Genomic DNA, 22829 nt, shown 5'->3' with positions numbered 1-22829 from the left:
AGAAGGACCTTTGCACAAATGATTATGAGTCATGCATCAGTTATGCCCTTTCTGGAACTAACAACCCTGCTTACAGCTACCCATGCCCTAGTCATCTTCTGTATTGACTACTGCAATCCACTTTGCAAGGGGATACTCTTGAAAAGTATCCAGAAGTTTCAATTGGTTCGAAATGTGGATGCCCACATGGTTTTGTACAAGACTAGATTTGCACATATGTCACCTCTCTTGAGGGAACTGCTCTGGCTGCATTACTTCTGGGTCCCATTCCAGGTCCTGACCATCATCTTTAAAGGCCTATATGGCCTGGGACCAGGTTATTTGAAGGACCATATTTTCTGTTATATCTTCCCAACCTACCAGAGCAGGGAGACAGCCACCCCTCCTAAGGAGGTCCATCTAGTGGTAGCAAGAAGAAAGGCTTCTCTATGGTGGTTCTCTCTGTGTGGAACATCATCCCAGAAGAAATAAGATTGGTCTCCACTTTGACACTCTTTTGAAAGGCCCTGGAGACATGTTTTTCAGGAAGGCCCCAGAGTGATATGGAGTCCATCGAGTGGTTGATTTGACTGTTGTCACCAGGACGACAGGGGTTCATTGGATTTTGTATTGAGATTTTAATTCTGTAAACAGCCCAAAGTCACCATGAGTGACCATTAAGTTTGGTGGCCATATACTGTAGGTTTTCTTAATAAATAAAAAAATAAAGTTAATAAAGCCAGCATTTTACAGCAATTGTCATCTTCAAAATGCACCAAAACTAAGCAGAAACACTTGTTTGACCAGTTTAAACTATTGTATTTGCTAAGTGAATCCAGCTTTCTTTTGCTTGGTATACTACTCTTGATTCTTTCCTCTGATAACTGCTACACTTAATTTCTGATATTGTCACATTTGCTTAAAACACATTACTGAGTCTAATTCATATTTTGTAAAATGCTACATCAATTCTATGAGATGTTTAGGTTGAGTGTGTTTATTTAAATATGGTGTGCAATTTTATTGAAACAAAAACATTTAAATAGCATTGCAATAACACTAAAATTGGTTGTACCCCATTTTTGTTGCAAGAACAGAGACTTCCTTTCTAGCTAGGAAAAAGTGATTTATTCAGCTAAGTTTTTAGATTCAAAATAGGATGTCAGCCCTGGAAGCCATCTTTTTCTTTGCATCTTCAGGGCTGCCGCACTTAGCGGATGGGAACTGGGAGGGGGGTTGGATGGCAATTGGGTGAGATGTATAGCCATAACAACAACAACATTCTTTCACTGGGGGTCAAGGACGTTCAACCTGCACCTGGATAGGCATGACTGGGAAGCTACTCTGCTTAGGATGGTGGCCTGATTGGACCATGTGATGGACATGTGGGTGCAGGGGAAGGGACTTGGATTTCCTTTGAGGTGGGCAAAACCCTGGAGACTTCAGATTTGGGGTTTCCCAGATGTGCCAATATAACATCTCTAATAAAATGGAACTTTGAGGAAATGTCTGCCTCAGAGTCTTACTTAGTTGGGGGTGGTACTGGGAACTCTGACATAGGAGTTTGTTGCTAGTCTCTGGCTGTTTTTATTCTGTCTTAGCTATGTTTTCTGGGTATTTTAATTTTTACCATTATCTATTCTGAGCATCACTTGTTTGCAAAAAGGCAAAATGCATATATCTGAGAAATAAATATAACTGTTCATTCCCAAGTAACATCATCCAGAGCAAAAAAATGTATCTCATTAAAATTTATTGGACCAACTTCTAATCTAGTCTGGGAATAAAGCTAGTTGAAAGGTTTTAGATAGGAAGAGAGCTACATACTATGGCTAGTATCATAACTATAGAGGCTATGACTAGTAACTATAGAGAACTATAGTGTTATTAATTCTGATCTTTTAGTGACATCTCATCCCAAAACATAAATAAACTTAGTAGCCTAAATTTTAAATGGAACATTTGCTGAGTTGCATCATTTTCACTCATCACCTTGTGAAGCATTGAGCTGAAGTGATCATATGTTAATGTCCTCAGCTCTTTCAATGTGCAATGCATATTGAAGCAGTTTGTGCCTAGAGCAAATATGGGCTATGTTTACTGGTACTCTAATTTTCCTCAGAGACAAAGATATCAAACTGGATCTTTCATCTGCCAAAGCCCTTGGCAGAAAGCCTCTTCCATCATAATTATCCTCCATTTTCACTATAGTGTGTATATTTGATCCTCCAATCTTAGACAGGTTATTTCCATTTCTTCTGCTCAAGCCATCAAACTTTCACTGATGTCTAGGTTTTATATGTCAGCAAGAATGACCTAGTTATATTTAGGGGTGGGGAAAGGGAGGAGAATGCTGGCAACTTCACTCACAATTCACTTCATCTCCAAGGCATTTTAAACAGCTTGCTGGAGAAGAGAAATAACATCAGTAAATGTTAGCAAATGGACAAGTTCCATTTGTATGCATGTCAGGGAAGACACTTGACATTGTTTATTGGTGTAATACAGAGCGGCTTGGCTCCTTGCTGCTCCCTGTTAGGCCTTAATTATGTAGTGAATTCCAACAGATAATTTAAGATTCCTATACAACTCTCAAATTACATTGTCAATCATAAATTGTGTGTTTTCCATTTGGATAGTTTGCAAATTATTGAGACTGTTGGGGGTGGGCAGGTAAAACAGAAAAATCTCAGAAAAGAAAACAATGTCTGTGTTGGAATAGTGTTTTTTTAGCAAAGAACAAAGCATCCTAGTTTACTTTGTCATAGCCGTATTTTGAAAATTATTTGTGTTATTCTTAAAATTCTCTGAATTGTTGAAAAAAAAAATTGCCCCGTTGCAAATGCATTCCCCAGTTCCCTTATTACTCCCAGAAATTCCAACAGCAACTTTTGCTTATAAACTCACCCGGTCTTCTTCAACCTATCTTCAAACGACATGTTCAAACAGAGAAAATGGTAAGTACAGATTGAGACAAGACTTCCTGTGGTTTCTAGGAACCTCCTCTGTGGCTGCAAGACCCTTTTGAAGTAAAAAAAAAAAAACAGATGAAAATTATATGGAAAATTATAAATTTTACAAACAGAGGAAGCATATTTTTTAATCTGAATACTTTCCATAATTCCCACCCACGCACCTTTTAGAAAAACAAACAAACAAACTTGAGTTTAGCCATTTTGTATGGCTGCCCCATCCAGTGTGGCCATTTGCCTTCCTGACAAAAGATCCCCTGCCTATATGCAAACCACTTCTCATGTCCTTGTAAGAAAACATTCATAGCCAGTTGAATTTACCCTAAGTAGTGACAGGGAGAATAATTATTTCTATTCACTTATCATATCACGAAGATAGTATGGCAGCCTGCTGACCTAATAGGAGGGGATAAATAATAGTAAGGTCACACTGATGGGTTTATCTAAAACATTCCAATGTCATGCTGTAATTTATACTATATCTGCCTTTTCCCTTTGTCTTATCTTTTCAATGTAGCAGGCCAAATTTATATCAAGTTTAGTTCTTTTTTTTATTGGAGCTGCTGAGCAAAGTGCCAAAATTTTGTTGGGAGTCCAGTATACACTGTATACATGCTCATGATGTTATTTTGCATCTTCATAGTGATTTGGTTGCTCTCTAGGTGAGCCAGGTTTTAGCCACAACAGTGACCATCTGCAAGGTCTCCCAGTTGAGGAACAATTGCAATTGGCATGCAAAATGAATCTGTTCAAAGGTCTTCGTGACCACAACTGTCATCTTCAAGCAGGAACAATGAGTCCAAAAAAAGTCCAAGTTATGCACCAGTCCTGAATGGGGAAGTACATCTTCATCCAAAACCAGTGATGAAAACTTCCTAACTTAGAGAGGTAAAACAGCCATAAGCACTATGGCTTATCAGGATCTATACAAAGTCTATTCCTCTTTGTTCAGAACTCTGCAATCTCCAGACAATGATTCAGTGCATGGATAGTTTACTCAGTGTAGACCAAGGTAAAGAAATAAAGATGGAGTCCATCAGTATACTTATGATTTGTTATTGTTGTTCAGCTGCCAAGTCATGCAAACCACTTTGGCATACTACCTCCCCACCTCTGCAGTCCAGAAGGATACCATGGTCAATGGTATTGAAAGCTGCTGTCCTGCTTCTGGTTTCAATTATCACATACACGCAGTTACTATGGAAGTTAGCAATTTACTCAAAGACAAAACGATAATATCAAACAAGGAATGCAAACTAAAGTACAGTCGTGGCAAGCAACTTGCTGAAAGGTTTTGTTTTTAGCAAGAACATGCAGAAGAACAGTCAAAATGCAGCCCAAAGTTCCAAGAGTCAGATCAGTATTATCAGCCAGGCAAAATTCAGAATTTTACAAAGAAAATCTGCAGAAATGTCACACAAGTGCTAGAGTTCAGATAATTGATTCCAAAGAGGGTTCGTGTATTAGAGTTGCTTTTTAGATCAAGCTGCAGCCAGCAGCCTTTAATAAAAGAATTTACTCCTTTACTTGATAAGAAGCCTCATTGAACATTTCTGTTCTACTCATCAGGTTTAGGACCAGGAGGCCTGATGTCATCATCATCTGACTGCTCCAGCTGTTCAGGTGGTACCTTTGTATTTGATCAGCTACATTTGATTCTTACAGGGGTTTTGGCTCATGAGGTTGACATTCCACAGATTCTGCTGGAGAAGCTTTTTCAAATTGAAATTTAGACTCAGCATATGAGTCCGAGATCATGACAACTGCTGACAGATCAAGGAACACAAGGATGAATACATCATTCATCCTATCTCTACCAAAGGACATTATCAAATTTGATAAACACTGTCTACATTCTAAATTACAGACTGAAATGGATCCCAGTAATCCATTTTTTTGTAGATTTTAAAATCCTGCCTTTATTATGTTAATGTAAAATCGCCAAGATCCTTTGCAGTTGCCATCTTACTACATTCTCCATAATTTTCCCAAGAAGATAAGATTGGACACTGTACAATAATAGAATATAGTATAATTGTATATATATGATATATTAGAAATATATGTATAAAAGATATAATAAGATAAGAAAGAGAAAATTGTTAAATATGGATTACTGATGCGAGGATGTTGAAAAGAAGATGTAAATATCTGTTTTTGTTTGTTTTTTAAAAAAACTCTTCACTGTGGCCCTGTATCTTGCCTTTTATCCCAGATAACAGAGAGTGGGTCACTCTAAACAAGGCTCTTTGAATGCCTATTGGTAGATACAATAATGGCAGAGAAGTAAGAATTTCATCATCCTTATCATCACAATTTAGGTTCAGTATAGCTCCCATCTTTTTTCTGTCATGTTCACTCCTTGTCTTATTCCAACAGTGCTTCATATATCACTTCTGGCCCTTCATTTCCTGAAGCAACTGGAAAAACCAAGTGCACCCCAGGATCAGCACCCAGAGAGTGGCCACATGGGCATAATCCACCAAGAGCTTTTCTTACTTGCCTAATCCAGGCTTTAAAGTACCATTTATATCCTGGATTGGGAAATATCAATCAAAAAATAACTATATGTCAGTTACTGAAGTTCTCTGGAAATGTGTCAGTGTGTGATATGTGTTGAGGAAATGCTTACAGCAGCCAACTGATAGGACCTACATATTTGGGAATATTTTAAATAATAATAATACTTTTTCTTTGGAATTTGGACACCCAACTACAAAGACCAGCTTTAGACTATGTCTAGATTAAGAGTACATAAGGACTCCAGCTTTAACTGTATAATTCTACACATGTTATACTTTAGGGCAGAAGTCTCATTGTATCACATGGGATGCATATTCAGTATGTCCCTAATACATGTATTCAGGACTTCAGTCCAAAGTCTGTTGCAGTGAAAACAAGAAGAAAAACATAAGGCATACATCTTAAGGAATGGCTTTAATGTAAAGATTCTTATCTTTACATTATAAATAAAAATAAAAATAAATTCTTATTGCATTTCCTGTAATCATGATGTGCTTTTCTGCCATTTGTTATCATAAATTTGATTCTCAAGATAAATTCTGGTTTATTTTAATGAATGTTATTTGCTGATGAAGAAAGTGCCTTCCTAAGTAGAGTATATAAGAGAATCCAAGATATAAAGTCAGAGGGAAAAAAATCAGATAATTAAACAGAATAATATAATGATGCTATTTCATTTATTCTCCAATAGTCCAATCTATGGCAGAAGCTTACAGCAAATAGGTAAATCTAATTTTAGAAACAAGAGAATAAAAATGTGTCACCTATCATGGAAATGTTAATTTTCTGCCAAGATAGTGTTTTATATAAGAACAAAAAATTCTAGTGCACATTTGCATTTCTGGAAGTAATAAGGTGAACATGAGCAAATGAAGGACTGCAGGGTAGAAATTCAGGAGATCCAATCCACATATCCTATAACGGTGCCAGCCCCATCAGTGACATTTGTTAACATTTTTCACCATGCATTTTTCACCGTGTTTTATAGTTGAGCATACTTCATTAGTGGTGGTGAGGAAATAATGCATGTCAGATTTTGATTTGGGACAAAAATGAATAACATAATAGTGTACATACTCAACAATGACATAGGGGGCATGGAGGACTTTTTAAATAAAATCTGGAGATCACAATCTCTGCAGTTTTTTTGGCTGGTTCTGAAATCTTCACTAAGTTTCCATAATGCCTCCAAGTTCTTACACTTACATTTTCACACAGGGACCTTAAATGATAACTTCACAGGCACCTACTGGTTAAATCCCAACATATCATAAATTGGTACCAAAACCTAGTACAATGCTAATGGCATTTTAAAAGGAAAAGACTGCATCAGTTATCTGATATTGGATATATAGAAGTTTATGTGGAGTTCATGTGCAGAGGTGATTTTACTTAAATCCAAGAAAATGAATTCAGCATTCCAAGAAATCAAAATGAGAACAGCATAAAATAAAATTCAAAATTGCAATAAAGTCCATCAGACTTGTTAAAATTCGTGGAAGAATTTGTAAATACCATCAAGTGTAAAAAAAGGTTATATACCTGACACATGCATAAAATGACACATTTAAATGACTAACATGTTGTATCATTCTGAAACGTTGTAGCTTTATCCATTTACAAAATCATTTAGTATTTCCAAGGTGTGAAGCAATTTTTATGGGTTCATTTTTTAAAAAAAATAAATCTAATAATAGATTCAGGGGAGTGACCTCAAAGATTTTAAATTGTGATTCAGTTTAATTTGTCTTATTTTAGAAGAATGAGTCAGTAGCTTTGACAGATTTAGTCAGTCAAAAGAAAAATGACACTAACAGACATCTTTCCATATTTTTTTCAAAAACCTGGACTTGGATCATCTGAATTACATTTGTTGCATAAACAGACCAAAACAAAGGTTAATTAATCAATCAGATCTGTACAAATAACCAGAATGAATGTTTATTGTATTTTCCTTAACTCTCCTTCCATACTTACTATGAAAACAGACAATTTAAATGTGTGTGAATCTAACAGTTCCTTTAGAAAGCCTGAAATAATGGGGAAAGTTCCCTGATCTCTTTCTCAAAAAAAAAAAAAAAATAAGAGGTATATTCCAAAATTTAGAATTGATTGTTGTACACTGGATGTCATTCAGACAACTCAAAGAGTTTCGGTGACCTTCATTGACATATTGTTAATGTAATGGTCATTCACTTTGTCAATCTCTCTCCCCTATTCCTTTCTTCCACCAGTCAGAAAATTCACTTGTCAACAATGAGGAAGCCTTGCTGTATGTCTTGCTTTCCTTCTTGACTTTGGGGTATTTTGCTTGTTTTTACCTTTTTTTTTTTTACATAATAAATACCCCAAATAAGAGTTTTAATGCATTAAAAGCTTTCATGTTATAATTTTTTATCAATACTATCACTATATTTTATTGTTCCTGTGTGGATTTTTTCAAATGAACCAAGGCAGACATGTATTGCACACTTTTCTAAAGGATTACCTGAATCATGAGAAAACACAGGCTTAAACAATTTTTATTTGATAATGTATATCAACACAACCAGTGGGGGATTCAGCCAGTTCAGGCCGGTTCAGGTGAACCGGTAGTTAAATTGCTGGCTGGCCCCTTCCCTTCCCACCCCGCCCCTTCCAGGAATAACCATGTAGCCCATTTTGGCTCCCAGGTAAGTGCAAGGAGGCCTCCTAGGCCCAAAATGGGGCACAGGGGAGCGGCACATCTGCCCCCACAGCCCATTTTTACTCCTAGGGGGTGCAGAAGGCTGAGTGCTGCCTGTCACATCCTGTGGCCATGCCCACCATGGCCATGCCCACCGAGCTGGTCATTAGGGCAGAGAACCAGTTGTTAAATTATTTGAATCCCACCACTGAGCACAACAAATCATTCTCTAGTCTCCTAAGGTTCTACCAGGTCACATGTTCCTCCCTAATCAGATCATGACACTTTTCCATATCCTCTTTCACCTTCAGCCTGGCTCAGTTTTATTCACAGAGCCTTCTTGTCCTGTTCAGCTCCAGAGTTAGTACCATATTTCATCTTTTCATTGGATGTACTTATGGTATATAACATTACATAAGACTGTGATGCAGGAGGAAGATTATTTATTTATTTACTTACTTGATTTATACATTAGACCTAACTATATTTGCCATCTGTCCACATAAAAAGATGGTCATAATATGTAGCCAAGAATGATAAATGATTGAAAACCAAATGGTGGTCACAGTTTTTAATTGAATAAGAAGACATTGGGAAGCACCCAGACTGGCAGGGAGGGGGGATCAAGTACAAAGCTTGTCTTGAGTTAGTCACTGCAAACTGTAAAAGGGCCAGAATAAGCCCTTCCTGAATTCCATGGAGCCTTATCTAATTATTCCCAAGGGACAACTGCCAGACTGGGGAGATTCCTGTATTATAGGCAAGAACATAATAAAGTAGTTAGCTTGAACTCTGCCTGTGTGGGGATAACCAGTGGTGAGATTCTGCCGGTTCTAGGGGGTTCGGCTGAACCCTTTGTTAAATTGCTGGCTCGCCCCGCCCCTTGCCCCGCCCCTCCGCACTACTATTTATTCCAATAAATGGGGCAAGCGAGCCAGCAATTTAACAAACTGTTCGGTGTTTTTTTGTAATTTATTGGCCCCCGCAGCACACCGAACCGTTTGTTAAATTGCTGGTTCACCCGTCCCTTGCCCCGCCCCGCCTCCCACCCGCGCGGTGCCAGCCTACCCTAGCCAGGGGTAGGCAATTGTGGCTCTTTTACAACCTGTGGACTTCAACTTCCAGAATTCCTGATACAGCTTGGCTGTCTCAGGAATTCTGGGAGTTGAAGGTCACAGGTTGTAAAAGAGCCACAATTGCCCACCCCTTCCCTAGCCTGAGTTCCGCTGCCTGGGATCCATGTGGGTTGCCACGTGGTTCTCCACCGGCTCCGGACGCAAGAGAGCAGGATGGAGAAAGCAGCTTCCACGCCTTCACTCACCCTCACTCTCTGCTCTGTTGGATCGCCGGCCGTTCACTTACCCCGCCCACTCCCAATCTATTGCTGCCTCCGGAGTCCCAGCTGATGGCTAGAGGAAAAAAAACTTCAAATTCTTGCTGCGTGGCTTCAAAGGGCCGCCCTATAGCCAGTGGTGCAGCTGAACCATTTGTTAAATTGCTGGCTTGCCCCGCCCCTCCGCACCACTATTTATTGCCAATAAATAGTGGTGGGCGAGGGGCGGGCGAGCCAGCAATTTAACAAAGGGTTCGGTGTTTTTTTGTAATTTTATTGGCCCGCGGAGCTTCAGCATAGGCTAATTAGCCCTTGCTTAGATCGGCTCCCGAGTCTCAGCTGATTTACTCTCAGCTGTTTTGCTCAGGGCTCTGCTGCTTGCTGGAGCAGATTTTTTTCCCCCAGCTATACTGAAAAACAAAACTGAAAGTAAAGAGGCTGTTGGCTTTGCTGTTGCTGCAAGTTGGAAAATTAGGCAGGCAGATTTCTTTTCTTTTTCCTCACCAAAAAAGGTAGGTGCAAACAATGGGAAATTTAGGGAAAAAGAGGAGAATTCAAGATTTTAAAACACAAAAGAAAAAAAGCTCTATTTAACTAGGGAATTGTAATAATTGAGATACTATTAATTGTATATTTCTGAAAGCAGAAATGGTTAAGTTGTGGTTTGGAGGAATATATGGGGGAAATTATTTGGTTTACTATTATTGGTAAATATAATTAATTGATTTGTAAGAAATTGGATTACATGGAAATAATTGGAATATTCATGTTCATATTGATTAATATACAAAAAAGGTAGTTATATAACTAATTGATTTATATTAAAATGTTGAATTTATATTAAACAACTAATATTACATAATTAACCAATGTGAGGATGGATATAAAAATAGATGACAATGGGAAGGGGTATAATATAGAATAGAAGGGAAAAATTGAATTTGATTAAGATTAGAGATGAGGTTGAAGGGTAATATTGGTTTTTTACAAAAATAGATGAGGAATAAATATGGCAAAAAGGAAATATAGAAATTGTAAATTTAATTGAGATAACTAAACACTGTTTAAATTTGTGAACCGGCCAAATACTCTGTTCAAAGAAAATACATTGTTTGTTTGTATGTGTGTTTCTAATTATTGTTATTTATTCATATTTGTTCTCTTTTATTCTTTAAAGTTTAACAATTCATTCTTTATCTTAATATCTTAATATTTGTTTGGGGTTGGCTTTCTTCCCTTTCATCTTTTTTATTGTACAGCAATCTTTCTCCTCAAACCTACCACCTCTCTCTTTTCTTTCCTTTTTACTTTCTCTTCCTCCCCCTCTTCTTCTCCTCCCTACTTCCTCTTCCTTTCTCCTTCTCCTCCTCTCTTCCTCCCTCTCTTATCCTCCCTCCTACTCTAATTTTCCTTCCCTTCCTTCATCCCTCTCTATTGCTGTATCCTTTTATGCATATGGACTACTCAGAGGGCTGAAAAAGTTATTTCTGACTGGTCCTCGCACTTTTGACCAGTCCTCGAACTTACAACTGTCCTCACATTTTACATTTTTGCCCTATCTTGTCACCATGGTGAAGAGAAGCAGTTGTGAAATGAGTGACATGGTTGTTAAGAATGCTACAATGGGCATAAATGATGACCAGTCATAAGTGTGAGGACCAGTCAAAAGTGCGAGGACCTGTCAGAAATGACTTTTTTCAGCCCTCTGGTTAGTCCTTTTGTGCATTTGGACTACTCAGAGGGCTGAAAAAGTTATTTTTGACTGGTCCTCGTACTTTTGACCAGTCCTCGAACTTACGACTGTCCTCACATTTTACGTTTTTGCCTTATCTTGTCACCATGGTGAAGAGAAGCAGTTGTGAAATGAGTGACATGGTTGTTAAGAAAGCTGCACGGGCATAAATGTGAGGATGGTCATAAGTGTGAGGACCGGTCAAAAGTGCGAAGCCCAGTCAGAAATGACTTTTTTCAGCCCTCTGAGTAGTCCCTATGCATATAGCCATGCCCACCCGGTCACATGACCAGCTAGCCACGCCCACCCAGTCACATGATTGCCAAGCCACACCCCCAACTAAGCCACACCCACAGAACCTGTTGTTAAAAAAATTGAATCCCACCACTGGGGATAACCACAAATGTCTGGTTATTCGTACCTGACAGAAAATAAAAACAAAAGAAATAATATAATTGTATGGATTTTTATTGAGTCAAAAGAATTGCTATTGCCTGCTTACAAGGTTTAAATTTCAAAAAATGACAAGGTGTTGTCATTTTTAAATAATGAAATGTTAACACAAGAATCCAACTTTCTAGGTACACATTATATATTGTTACTTTGACCCATCACTGAGCATGTTAAATTAGTACTGGTTTTTCAATTTCCTTGGTTTAGAAGGTACATTGTGCTGTGTGTCTTCCCCCCCCCCATTAATAGCATCTTTCCAAATGAACATTTATTAATTTAAAAAAACCACTTCCCTTCCTTGCTTCTCAACTCCTAGAATTTCTTGACCTCTTGACCAATATTTTTATTAGTGTCTGGTTAAATACATCCTTGCCAATTTTCATGGGGCTATCTGTCCTTTAAAAAAGCGGGAGACATTTTTCAGTGACATTTGGAAGTAATAGCAAACAGGTTTAAAACTTTGGAGAAAAAGAGCTTATATTAAATGTGTTAAAAACTTCCACTGACTTTTTAAATAATAATTTTGGCAATAGCTTCATGAATCTGCAAGCGGGATTTCATATCCTGCCATTATTGCTGCAGCAACAATGAAATATCATGCCATCATGTTTAGTTACACATAGTCTATCAGATGGTGTAATGGTATGTGTGGATGACCTTGGGAGATGGGAAGCAAAGATGCTGCCTAGAGAATAATCACATAAGAGAGGGCAGAGTTTATAGCTACAAAATGGGCAGAAAAATAGGCTCAGAAGGCACCTCTCCTCCAAGTTCTGAGGCTGTAAAGGAGACGGCAGGAGATTTATACTTACAAGATTCTATTAATGTATTGTAATGTAATGTCTTCTTAATAAAGAAATAGCTCATCTGGTCATGTTTCCCATCTGAGCTACCTGGAAAGGCTGACAGATGGACATCTCGGAGCCTCCCATGAGCAGCTTGCCAGATTTTATACCAACATTATGGTTTTTTTGGCACATAACAAAATAGACCAGGGCTCAGCCTTTTTCCATCTCCTTAATATGCTCAGACAATTGTTTATCACTGACTAAGAGTTTTTAAAAAGTCAGTGAATTTGCGCGATTGTAAAACAGATCAGACCAAACCTTGCACAAGAGCTCATCTGAGATAATCAAAGTGTCATGAAATCTCAGGTAAGAATAGTTACCTCCCACAAAATTTCATTAACATTCCCCAGGAGCTGCCAAGCTTTCAAATGCTTAGATTTTATTTATTTAATGCAGGGAGGCATGAGCTTTCTTGGGACTCTGGAGCTGCTACATTTTTTTAATTAACTTCATTTTGCTTAGAAAACAAATCAAACCACAGATACAGGGTGAGAATTGTATTACTTAGAAATAGATAATAAAACATACAGTAAAAATAATACCAATTAAAACGTAAAAATATCACAGCAGAATTAACAAATATATTAAAAAGATCTAACAACAAATCAAGATCCCAGCAACAAATTTTGGATATATGGCATAAGCAAAAAAAAATTGGCCTATTATATTTTGCAAAAAGGATAACTCTTTCCCAAATTAAATTAAAGTTTTCTGGTACATCCCAACATCTCCCATTTTCATATGTTAATTTTTTCATAACAATTTTCCATATTTTTTCATACCAAAGATGGGAGTTCTACATTTTTCCAAAATTTTCAAAGATTCTGTATAACCAACCTTGCAGCATTCATCATTTATTGAACATTTATATTTTCATGTTGTTTTATAAAATAATGACAGTAACCATATCTTGGGAGAGTAACTAATATTTTCTATATCCATGCTATTTATCTTTCTAATCACAAAAAGGATAACTCTTTCCCAAATTAAATTAGTTTTCTAGTACAGGGGTCTCCAACCTTGGCAACTTTAAGACTTGTGGACTTCAACTCCCAGAATTCTGGGAGTTGAAGTCCACAAGTCTTAAAGTTGCCAAGGTTGGAGACCCCTGTTCTAGTATATTCCAACATCTCCAATCTTTTATATGTCATTTTTTCATATCAATTTCCCATAATTTTAAGTGCTTCCTTCCAATTTTATTAGCTCTACATAAATCTTCTATTTCCTCAGTTGATTCCTGTCCTGTCATATCTTGTTAGTTAAAATTCTTGTTGAAATAGCAAGCAGAGATCTCCTAGTGTTGTTTTTAGTAGGTAGGGTTTCCACTTTTTCTATTTATTTGCATAATATCAATAACTGTAATCTGAAAATGGCTGTTAGATGTCTAATAATTCATTCATTCATTCATTCTAGTACATAATTTCTTGTCCAAGGAAAGACATTAAAAACCAGGGCTAAACTTGAATATTGCTTCCTTTCTAATTTTGATTTTTGTATAAATTTAAATTTATACCTATTTGGCTATGTTCTTTTCTTCTCATTTGGGATAGTCTTATTAACATTTTCTAAAAATGGCCTCCTACATTTGTGTAACAATTTTGTAATTCTGTGCGTGGGTTTTCATTGCTTTTATAATCACTTCTTCTATTGCTGCTATAATTCACTTTTTTCTTTTTCTTTTTTAATTTTTCTTTTCTCTGGTATGTAGCATTCATGTTTGACATAAAAAGTTTTCATTTCTTCAATTTCTCTTCAATTCTCAATAAAATATCAAAATCATTGTTTGCTACCAATTTGCTTTGCTTACTGATAAACATTAGTAACAAATCAACAAACTCTGGGGATTACTAAAGTTACAACAATCTGAATTTGTATTTCAAGGAAGAGGACAATCTGTTTCCTCCTCTGACTCTAACCTCTATATTTTTTAATACTTTAATCACTTACTAGTTTCCAGTATTCCAGACAGTGGTGGGTTCCTCCCGGTTCGGCCCGGTAGCAGTGACGATATGATGTCACCGAAGCAGTTCTGCCCCCCCGCCCCCGCCCCCCACATTATTCTTACCTTTTATTTCGCCCCACCCCCAATCTATTGCTGCTTCCTGAGTCCCAGCTGATGGCTAGAGGGAAAAAAACTGTTTAAACTCTTGCCGCGGGGCTTCAAAGGGCCCCCTACAGCTGATCAGTATTAAAAGAAAACAAATGAGTAGACCAGTGCCTGCAAAAATACATGAGTAAATCAGTGCCTGGAAAAATACATGAGTAGACCAGTGCCTGCAAAAATACATGAGTAGATCAGTGCCTGCAAAAATAAATGGGTAGATCGGTACAGCTCCGCAAGCAGTTAAAAGCCTGGTAGACCAGTACCTCTGCTAAATCCTAAATAATTGTCACATGACCATCAAGCCACGCCCACAAAATAAGCCACGTCCACAGAACCGGTAATAAAAATTTTTAGAACCCACCCCTGATTCCAGGGGATGTGGTGGCTCAATGGCTAAGACACTGAGCTTATTGATCAGAAAGGTCAGCAGTTCAGCGGTTCGAATCCCTAGCGCCGCGTAATGGAGTGAGCTCCTATTACTTGCCCCAGCTTCTGCCAACCTAACAGTTCAAAAGCACATAAAAATGCAAGTAGAAAAATAGGGACCGCCTTTGGTGGGAAGGTAACAGTGTTCCGTGTGCCTTTGGCGTTTAGTCATGCCGCCCACAACCATGGACAGTGCTGGCTCTTTGACTTTGAAACGGAGATGAGCACTGCGCCCTAGAGTTGGGAACGACTAGCACGTATGTGCAAGGGGAACCTTTATCTTACCTAGTTTCCAGTATTAACACAGTATTTTGCCCACCACTATTTTTTTTCAAAATTGAGAAGGGGGAAGTTTCTTCTTTTCTTTTTCTCTTTCTCTTCCTCAAGGTGATTTTTCAAAAAGCAATTGTACTTACTTGTTCCCCCCACCCCCTTTGGAGACATTTTGCTTCTCATCCAAGTAGCTTCTTCAGTTCTGAACAATTTTTGGATGAGAAGCAAAATGTCTTCAAATTAAAAAAAAAACAATGAAAAAAAAACAAAGTAAGTCTAGTTGCCTTTTGAAAAAGCACCTTTCGGACAATCATGACCTAGATGACTGAAGATCTCCATAGACACTTTCTCTTTCTACTTTTTTTGTTTTTCAAACCCCAACTTTTTTCCTGTTTGTATTTTTTGTAAGTTGCATTGACTTTTATTCTTTTCATTTATAATTCTTAATAAAATTACTTGAGAAAAAAAAACACAAAGCAGAATTTAAAGCCGATGTATACAAATCCAAATGTGACATTCAGCTATGTTGATAACATGGTATGAATATATTTATGCAGAAGACAATTTCTATTCCTTCCTGCCTCTTTGTAACTATAGATAATTAACAAGTGAAGATAGAGTTCGAAGGTGGGAATAAAATACAAAATTTTAAACCTCCAGAGCTTACATAAATTATGTTGCTTAGGGTGCCACATCATTGATTCCTGAAATAGATTGGAAATAAGGAAAGTTTATACTCGTAAATTTTTAAAAAGGAAGTATTCGTACAGTTTTTAATATTATCAGTCTTCAAGCTGAAAGAGATTATCACCAGCATACCAGCAGCTGTTTCTAAAAGATATCGCACTGAGAAGATTATAAGGAGATAGTTACATTAGTTCACATGCCCTCTGTGTTTATTCCAATAATGAGGTGGGTAGATGTGAAATCAGTTTTCTGCAGTCAATGAGGGTACAATTTTCTTGCCAATAACACTCTCTGTGTTGTAGAACCAGTGGTGCACAGCTGCAAGAAGAATGGTGGAGGGTTGTTTCTGCATTTGATGGATGGTTGGAGTTTTAACCTTAGCTCATTCCTTCCCTACAGATTCTGACATGTGAGTCCAACTCATCTTTGCAGATTGCTGGCTGGCACATTCGAAAAGACAATGAGCATATTCTGCTGTTTGCTTCTTCTTAAAGCAATCCTATGGTAATCAAACACAAAAGAACAGTGTACTGTAGCAGTGCCAATCATCGACATAGGGCAATCAAGCAGAGTGGGAAGAGTTCTCAGAAAGGTTTTAGGATCTTTGAAATTTAGCAAAAGGTTGTGCCTGGCTGGCGTACAAGCTGCAGCTTCCCATCCTAGCTACAAAGGTCATCTACTGTATATATTGGACAAGTTTGCAAAGTTTCCTGTTTTCCTTATCACACTGCCTTACTTCAGTCATTACTAAGGTCCTTTAATTTGCAACAGCCTTTTTATTCATCTTTTGTCACTCACTGTATTTTGCAGATGTTCCCATATGTCTTTGTAGGCAGTATCAAGTATACAGTGTATAACACCACACATATAAATACGCATTCAAAAGAAAAATGCAGCAAGGCCTAGATTGTATCATTAACTCTGGCTGCGTTGCCATGACAATTATAAGTTGTATGGGCTTGGTAAAGCCAACTTTGTTTTTTTCTCCCCTTCTTTTTTTTCAATCTGATATACAAATCACATGATTTACAAGGGCAGACTAGTTACAATTGAATGCCAAACTGAATTGGTTTCTTAATACAATTTCATAAAAATGTAGATAAATGACAAAATAACATAATAACATGTCAAAAAGCATCAAAAAATGTAACAATGTGCAGGATACATCTGCTCACACTAACTGCAGCTTTATTTAATGGGGAGGAAAAAATGTGTCTGGAGCCCAAGGTATCTGTAAATTGCCAGGTTTACATTTGTGTACTTCAGAGGTGTATTAATAAAATTTTAAATATGGTCAGTTTTTTTCTCTCTCCATTAATCTCACCTGTTTTAGCAAAGGGATTACTTTGTGTTTCAGCATAAACACAACATTCACGCCCAGGGCAAAAATATATTCTATTCACAAGGATAGAGGGGGGAGGGAGGGAGGGAGAGAGAGGGGGGGAGGGAGAGAGAGAGAGGAAGAGACAGAATGAGCGAGACAGAAAAATGTGAACACTTTTCAAACAAAATATATGGATTGGATCTATTTGTTAATTCCAAGATGACCAATATAAGAAATAATTACAACACCTTAATATAAATTTTCCATGTGAAAAACTCTTTACATTTGAACATAATACTTATTTTTTAGTAAATAAAAAAATCCATTAATATTATGACTATTATTTCATTAGTTTTGCTGAGTGGAAAATGTTTAGCAGCTTATGTTCATGACTCCTTTTGCCACTGACTTGATGCAATAAAAGCATTTAATATATATGGACCAAGAAGATGGTTTATCTCCTCCATCTCCCCACCCCCCACCCCTTTAATGTGGATACCACTCTCATGCACAGAGAATATAAACCTGGAATACATGTCTAAAGTCACCCACTAAGGCAATGTTGGCAAACCTTTTCAGCACCGAGTGTCAAAACAAGAGTGTGCGCATGCATGCGGGGGAGTGCCAGAAGCCAGAAGAGCAGCACACGTGACAAGGATGGAGCAGCCGATTGGCCGGATCAATGGCTATAAGCCGGCGGGAAATGGGCGCATCCTGATTGGCCCAGCCGCTGACAGCTCTGCATATTTAAGAGCTGTCAGTGCCTCAGAAGCTGCCCCGCTCTCCAAGGTCCTCAGCACTGAGCGGGTCTGATGTTAGCTGTTGTTGTTAATAAAAGTTATTATTAATTCGCCTCATACATTATTCTCAGTACAGAACAATTTGGCGACGAGGATGGGATTTCTGTGAGGAGGCAGGTTGAGCGGAAGACACCAAAGAGCTGAGATATTGAGCTGGTCATGGCTACAAGTGAAAGAAGCTGACAGACAGACGAGGGATCATGAACATGGCCACCCTCTCGACGTTCACACTTTTCAATCAAGCAGCAGAAACCTGGGACTCATTCTTAGATCATTTCCAATGTTTCCTGACTGCCAATGACTATAAAGGTTTGCCAGGGGACAGGAAATTAGCTGTGTTCTTAAGTGTTTGTGGACATGACATTTTTGAGACAGCCCAGGCACTCCTGACACCTCAGACCGTCCACTATGTGCCATGGGAAACCTTGTTAGCCACTTTGAAGGGGCACTATGCACCCTTACCATCTAGAGTTGCCAGACGCTACGCGTTTAGGCAACGAATCCAGGCTGAGGGGGAAACTATCAGCCAATACATGGCAGCATTAAGAGCCGCTGCCTTGTATTGTGACTTCAGGGATTACTTAGAAGATCTCCTCCTGGACGAGCTAATTTCTGGGGTCAGGGATATCCGATTGCAGCGTAGGTTATTAGCTAGAATGGATATTACGCTGCAAACTGCAATAGATGAGGCTAGAGCCTCTGAATTATCCTCAAAATCAGCCACTGAGATAAGGAAGAACCTTAACAGCAGCCCGCCTGGTAACTGGGAAGCTTCCTCAGTGCACCAGGACTGAGGTTGACCCAGATCAGTTGTCAGAAGACGAGGAGGACGTGAGTCGCCTCCAAACATCTCAAAAGAAAAGCTGGGGCCCAGAAAAGAAAAAGATTCAAGCCCCGTGCATAGGTTGTGGAGGGAATCATCCCTGTTCTGCATGCAGGTTTAAAAATGTGGACTGCAGGAGATGTGGGAGAAAGGGCCACCTTGCATGGGTCTGTAAGGCAAGCCAGCCGGCTCCTAATAATTTATCCAGACCCAGTCTAAAATACCGGCCCCAAAACAGACAGAGTAGAATAGAGGAAGAGTGTTTCACTATTTTCAGGGGGTTGTGTCACCCCGAAAACATCATAGGTCAGGGCAATGTGAACTTGAAGAAAAAAAATTTCCTCACAGTTCTCATTGAGGGGCAACCCTGTAAAATGGAACTAGATACGGGATGTTCCATATCCCTTGTTTCGTGGAGCACTATTAAATGATTGGTGCCATCCATGTCAAAGAGGCGTTTATCCTCTTGTCATTTTCGCTTGCAGGATTACCAGGGCAATCACATTCCAGTCGTGGGCTCTGGAAAATTTCAAATCAAATACCATGGATTCTGCGGCCGCCTCAAACTAATTATCATTGATGGTGCCCTCCAAAGTTTACTAGGATTGGACTGGTTTGACACCTTAGGTTTAAATGTGACACTACTACATCTGCAGGATTCTCTGGATTGTTCCGCGAATTCTCAGACGTGTTTAGCGAACGGCTAGGCAAATACACTGGCATACCAATTTCCTTTAATTTGAATCCTACAGTCGCTCCTGTGAGGCTTAAGCCTCATAGAGTGTCATTTGCCCTCCACCCCCCAAGTGGATAGAGAAATTGATAAATTAGTAGCTCAGGGCATCTTAGAACAAGTCGATCATGCCGTTGGGAGACACCAATTGTCATCCCTCTCAAGGCCGATGGATCCATCTGCATCTGCGCAGATTACAAGGCAACAATCAATAGGGCTTTACAGGCAAACCCCTATCCTGTCCCTGTAGTACAACAGCTGCTTCATTTTTTGGGCCGTGGAAAAATTTTCGCCAAACCAGATATGGCTTAAGCTTATCAACAACTGGGAGTTGATGATGCCACCGCGGAGGTGCAGACAATCGTCACCCACCAGGGCGCCTTCCATTGCTGCCAATTGCAGTTCCGGGTCTGCGTAGCCCCTGGCATTTTCTAATCCCTCATGGAAAGACTTCCGCATGACTTGCCGGGTGTAACTCCCTATTTTGACAACATACTTGTCTCTGCCAATGACGAATTTGAGCTGACCAGCCGCCTCCGCGCAGTTCTCCACCGTTTCCGTCAAACTGGACTCAAACTCAAGCCCGTCAAGTGCAAATTAGGTGTGCTACAGGTGGAGTTTCTCGGCTATCTCATTGATGATGCCGGCTTTCACCCTGCTCCAGCCAAGGTTCAAGCTATACGTAATGCCCCTACACCGACCAATAAATCCGACCTACAGTCCTTCCTGGGGTTCTTGAACTTTTACAACTCGTTCTTGCACCACAAGGCGACGATTGCCGAACCTCTTCACCATCTCCTTGACAAACAGGCCTCTTGGAAGTGGGGACATCGAGAAGCTGCTGCTTTTCAGGTGGTCAAAGACCTGCTCACCTCTGACTCAGTTTTGGTGCAGTACGACAACACTCTTCCTTTAACACTGACTTGTCATGCGTCTCCGTATGGGGTAGGGGCTGTTCTAAGCCATCGGATGCCCAACGGAACCGAAGCCCCTATCGCCTATTTCTCGAGGACCCTGTCTGCCACCGAACGGAACTACAGCCACATAGACAAAGAGGCGCTGGCCATAGTGGCCAGCGTTAAACATTTCAATGATTACTTATATGGCTGCTTCTTTCACATCTTTACAGATCACAAGCTGCTTTTAGGCATCTTGGTCAGTGACCACCAGACCCCACCAATCCTAACCCCGAGGATGACCAGATGGCTTGTGTTCCTGAACGCCTACAACTACCAGCTGGCTCATCGCCCGGGCAAAGATTTGGGGAATGCTGACGCACTAAGCAGGTGTCCCCTGCCTGCTCAGGTAAATGACCCTGTCCCACTTCCATCGATCCTCCAGATAGATGACCAGCTAAACCCAGTGTCAGCTTTAGACGTCACCAGATACACTGTAAGAGATACAACCCTGCGCCAGGTGCTGGATTGGGTGAGGAGGGGATGGTCCCAGGGACAAGTGACTGCTGAATTCCAGCCATACAAATGCAGGCAGCAAGAACTGTCCAGTCTGAGAGGCTGCTTTTGTGGGGTTCCAGAGTAATAATCCCTAAGGTCTGAGGCATCAAGTGATGGACGCCTTGCATACTGCCCTGTCACTGCGTTATTTTATTTGCCAGCTGAACTCATCATTTCTGGACTGTCAGACTCTCCATAGCTTTGCCAACTTCTTATCAGTAAGCTACGTGTTTCCGTATCCACCCACATTCCTTCTCACATTTTTTCCTTTGTTCTCTTGCCAGAAGTCCAGCTCAAATAGCCGGCAAGAATTACTTTCAAAATGTAACAATTAACTTTTCTTAGTTAGTGAGGTGTTTATTTTCTTTATAACAAATAAATGAGTTTTATTAGAAACCTTCCTCGCGTTTCTTTTCAGATTATTGCAACTTGGAATAAGCCTCGATTCATCTCCTCCTCTAAACCAGGGTAATTAGTCCCAGAGCCAAACATGGGATTAATAAATGCCCTGACATTCTGGTAGCTCTCGGACGGTTTGATTTATGGCTTTTTCCTTGTTTTGTTATTTCTGATAAGAGCGCATAGGCAATTAGTTTTTAGCTACTGAGGTACGCTAATTATATTGCTGAGATGCCGAAACAGAAGTAAAACAAATACAAAATGTATTTTGCTGAGAAGGTGGCAGAAAGGAGGTTTCCAGATTTCCAGCCCCTTACTACAGCCACACGCCTGGAACAAGAAAAAGCCGTGGGAACAGAAATGGAGACAGATAAGACAGAAGCTGTTTTTGAAGATGATGATTTACGATTTACGACTCAGTAACATTTTCTTCTGATCTTCCAAGCTCTGAAAAAGTCTTCCCAGAACCTTCTGAATTTGTAACGCTCGATGCAAGGCCAAAGCACACTGCTGAGCAAAATTCCTCCCACGCAGAGAGAGAAACAATTCATTATTCTCCTCGAAGCTCTAATATCGCCCTGGATGAGCAGGCTATGAAAGCCTTTCGTGACCGTATGAAACTCTATGAACAGCAGCTATTCCAGGCAAAAATGGCTATATCTATGCTTGAGCAAGATATGGGAGATAACTTAAATTTTTCAAAAAGTGCCATATTGTCTTCTTGCTCAGAGCCAAAGACACTCCCCCTGGTGGATCCTGTGTCAGGCCAATTAAGGCAAAGAGCACCGCATACGTCACATGAAAGTCTCCCTGATCAAGTTACACATGTCTTACATAACCACTCCTACTCTAAAGCATACAATGCCCCGTATGCAAAGCTGCCCGAAGCTAAAGGTGCAGCACCATCTGCTGGCGAAAGTAATTTACTTCAAGAAGCTGAAAGAGAAAGGAGCTTAGATGAACATTTTAAATTACTACAGCAGGCCCTGGCAAACCTGTCTCTAACTCACTCAGAGATTCAAGCTGAAACGCCACAAGTGTTTCCACAGGCCCAAACTCAAACACCCCCTTGTGGTGTTGGTGTCTTTTTAGATGGAACACAGCAAAGGCAAATGACTGCATCTCCAGCAGGTCATGCCAATATTGCAGCTCAAGCACAAATGGCAACTGGATTACAGCAGATTCCAGTGCATCAGCCACAGCAGCTACAAATGCCTGCATATGTGCCACAGCCACAAGTGCAAAGAGGACCACCTCCTGGCCCACCTCTAATGGCACAACCAAGACCATTTTTAGGTCCA

Source organism: Pantherophis guttatus, chromosome 7 (assembly GCF_059756535.1).
Source record: "Pantherophis guttatus breed Tessera chromosome 7, ASM5975653v1, whole genome shotgun sequence".
Classification (NCBI taxonomy): Eukaryota; Metazoa; Chordata; class Lepidosauria; order Squamata; family Colubridae; genus Pantherophis; species Pantherophis guttatus.
This window is presented reverse-complemented; position numbering follows the sequence as displayed.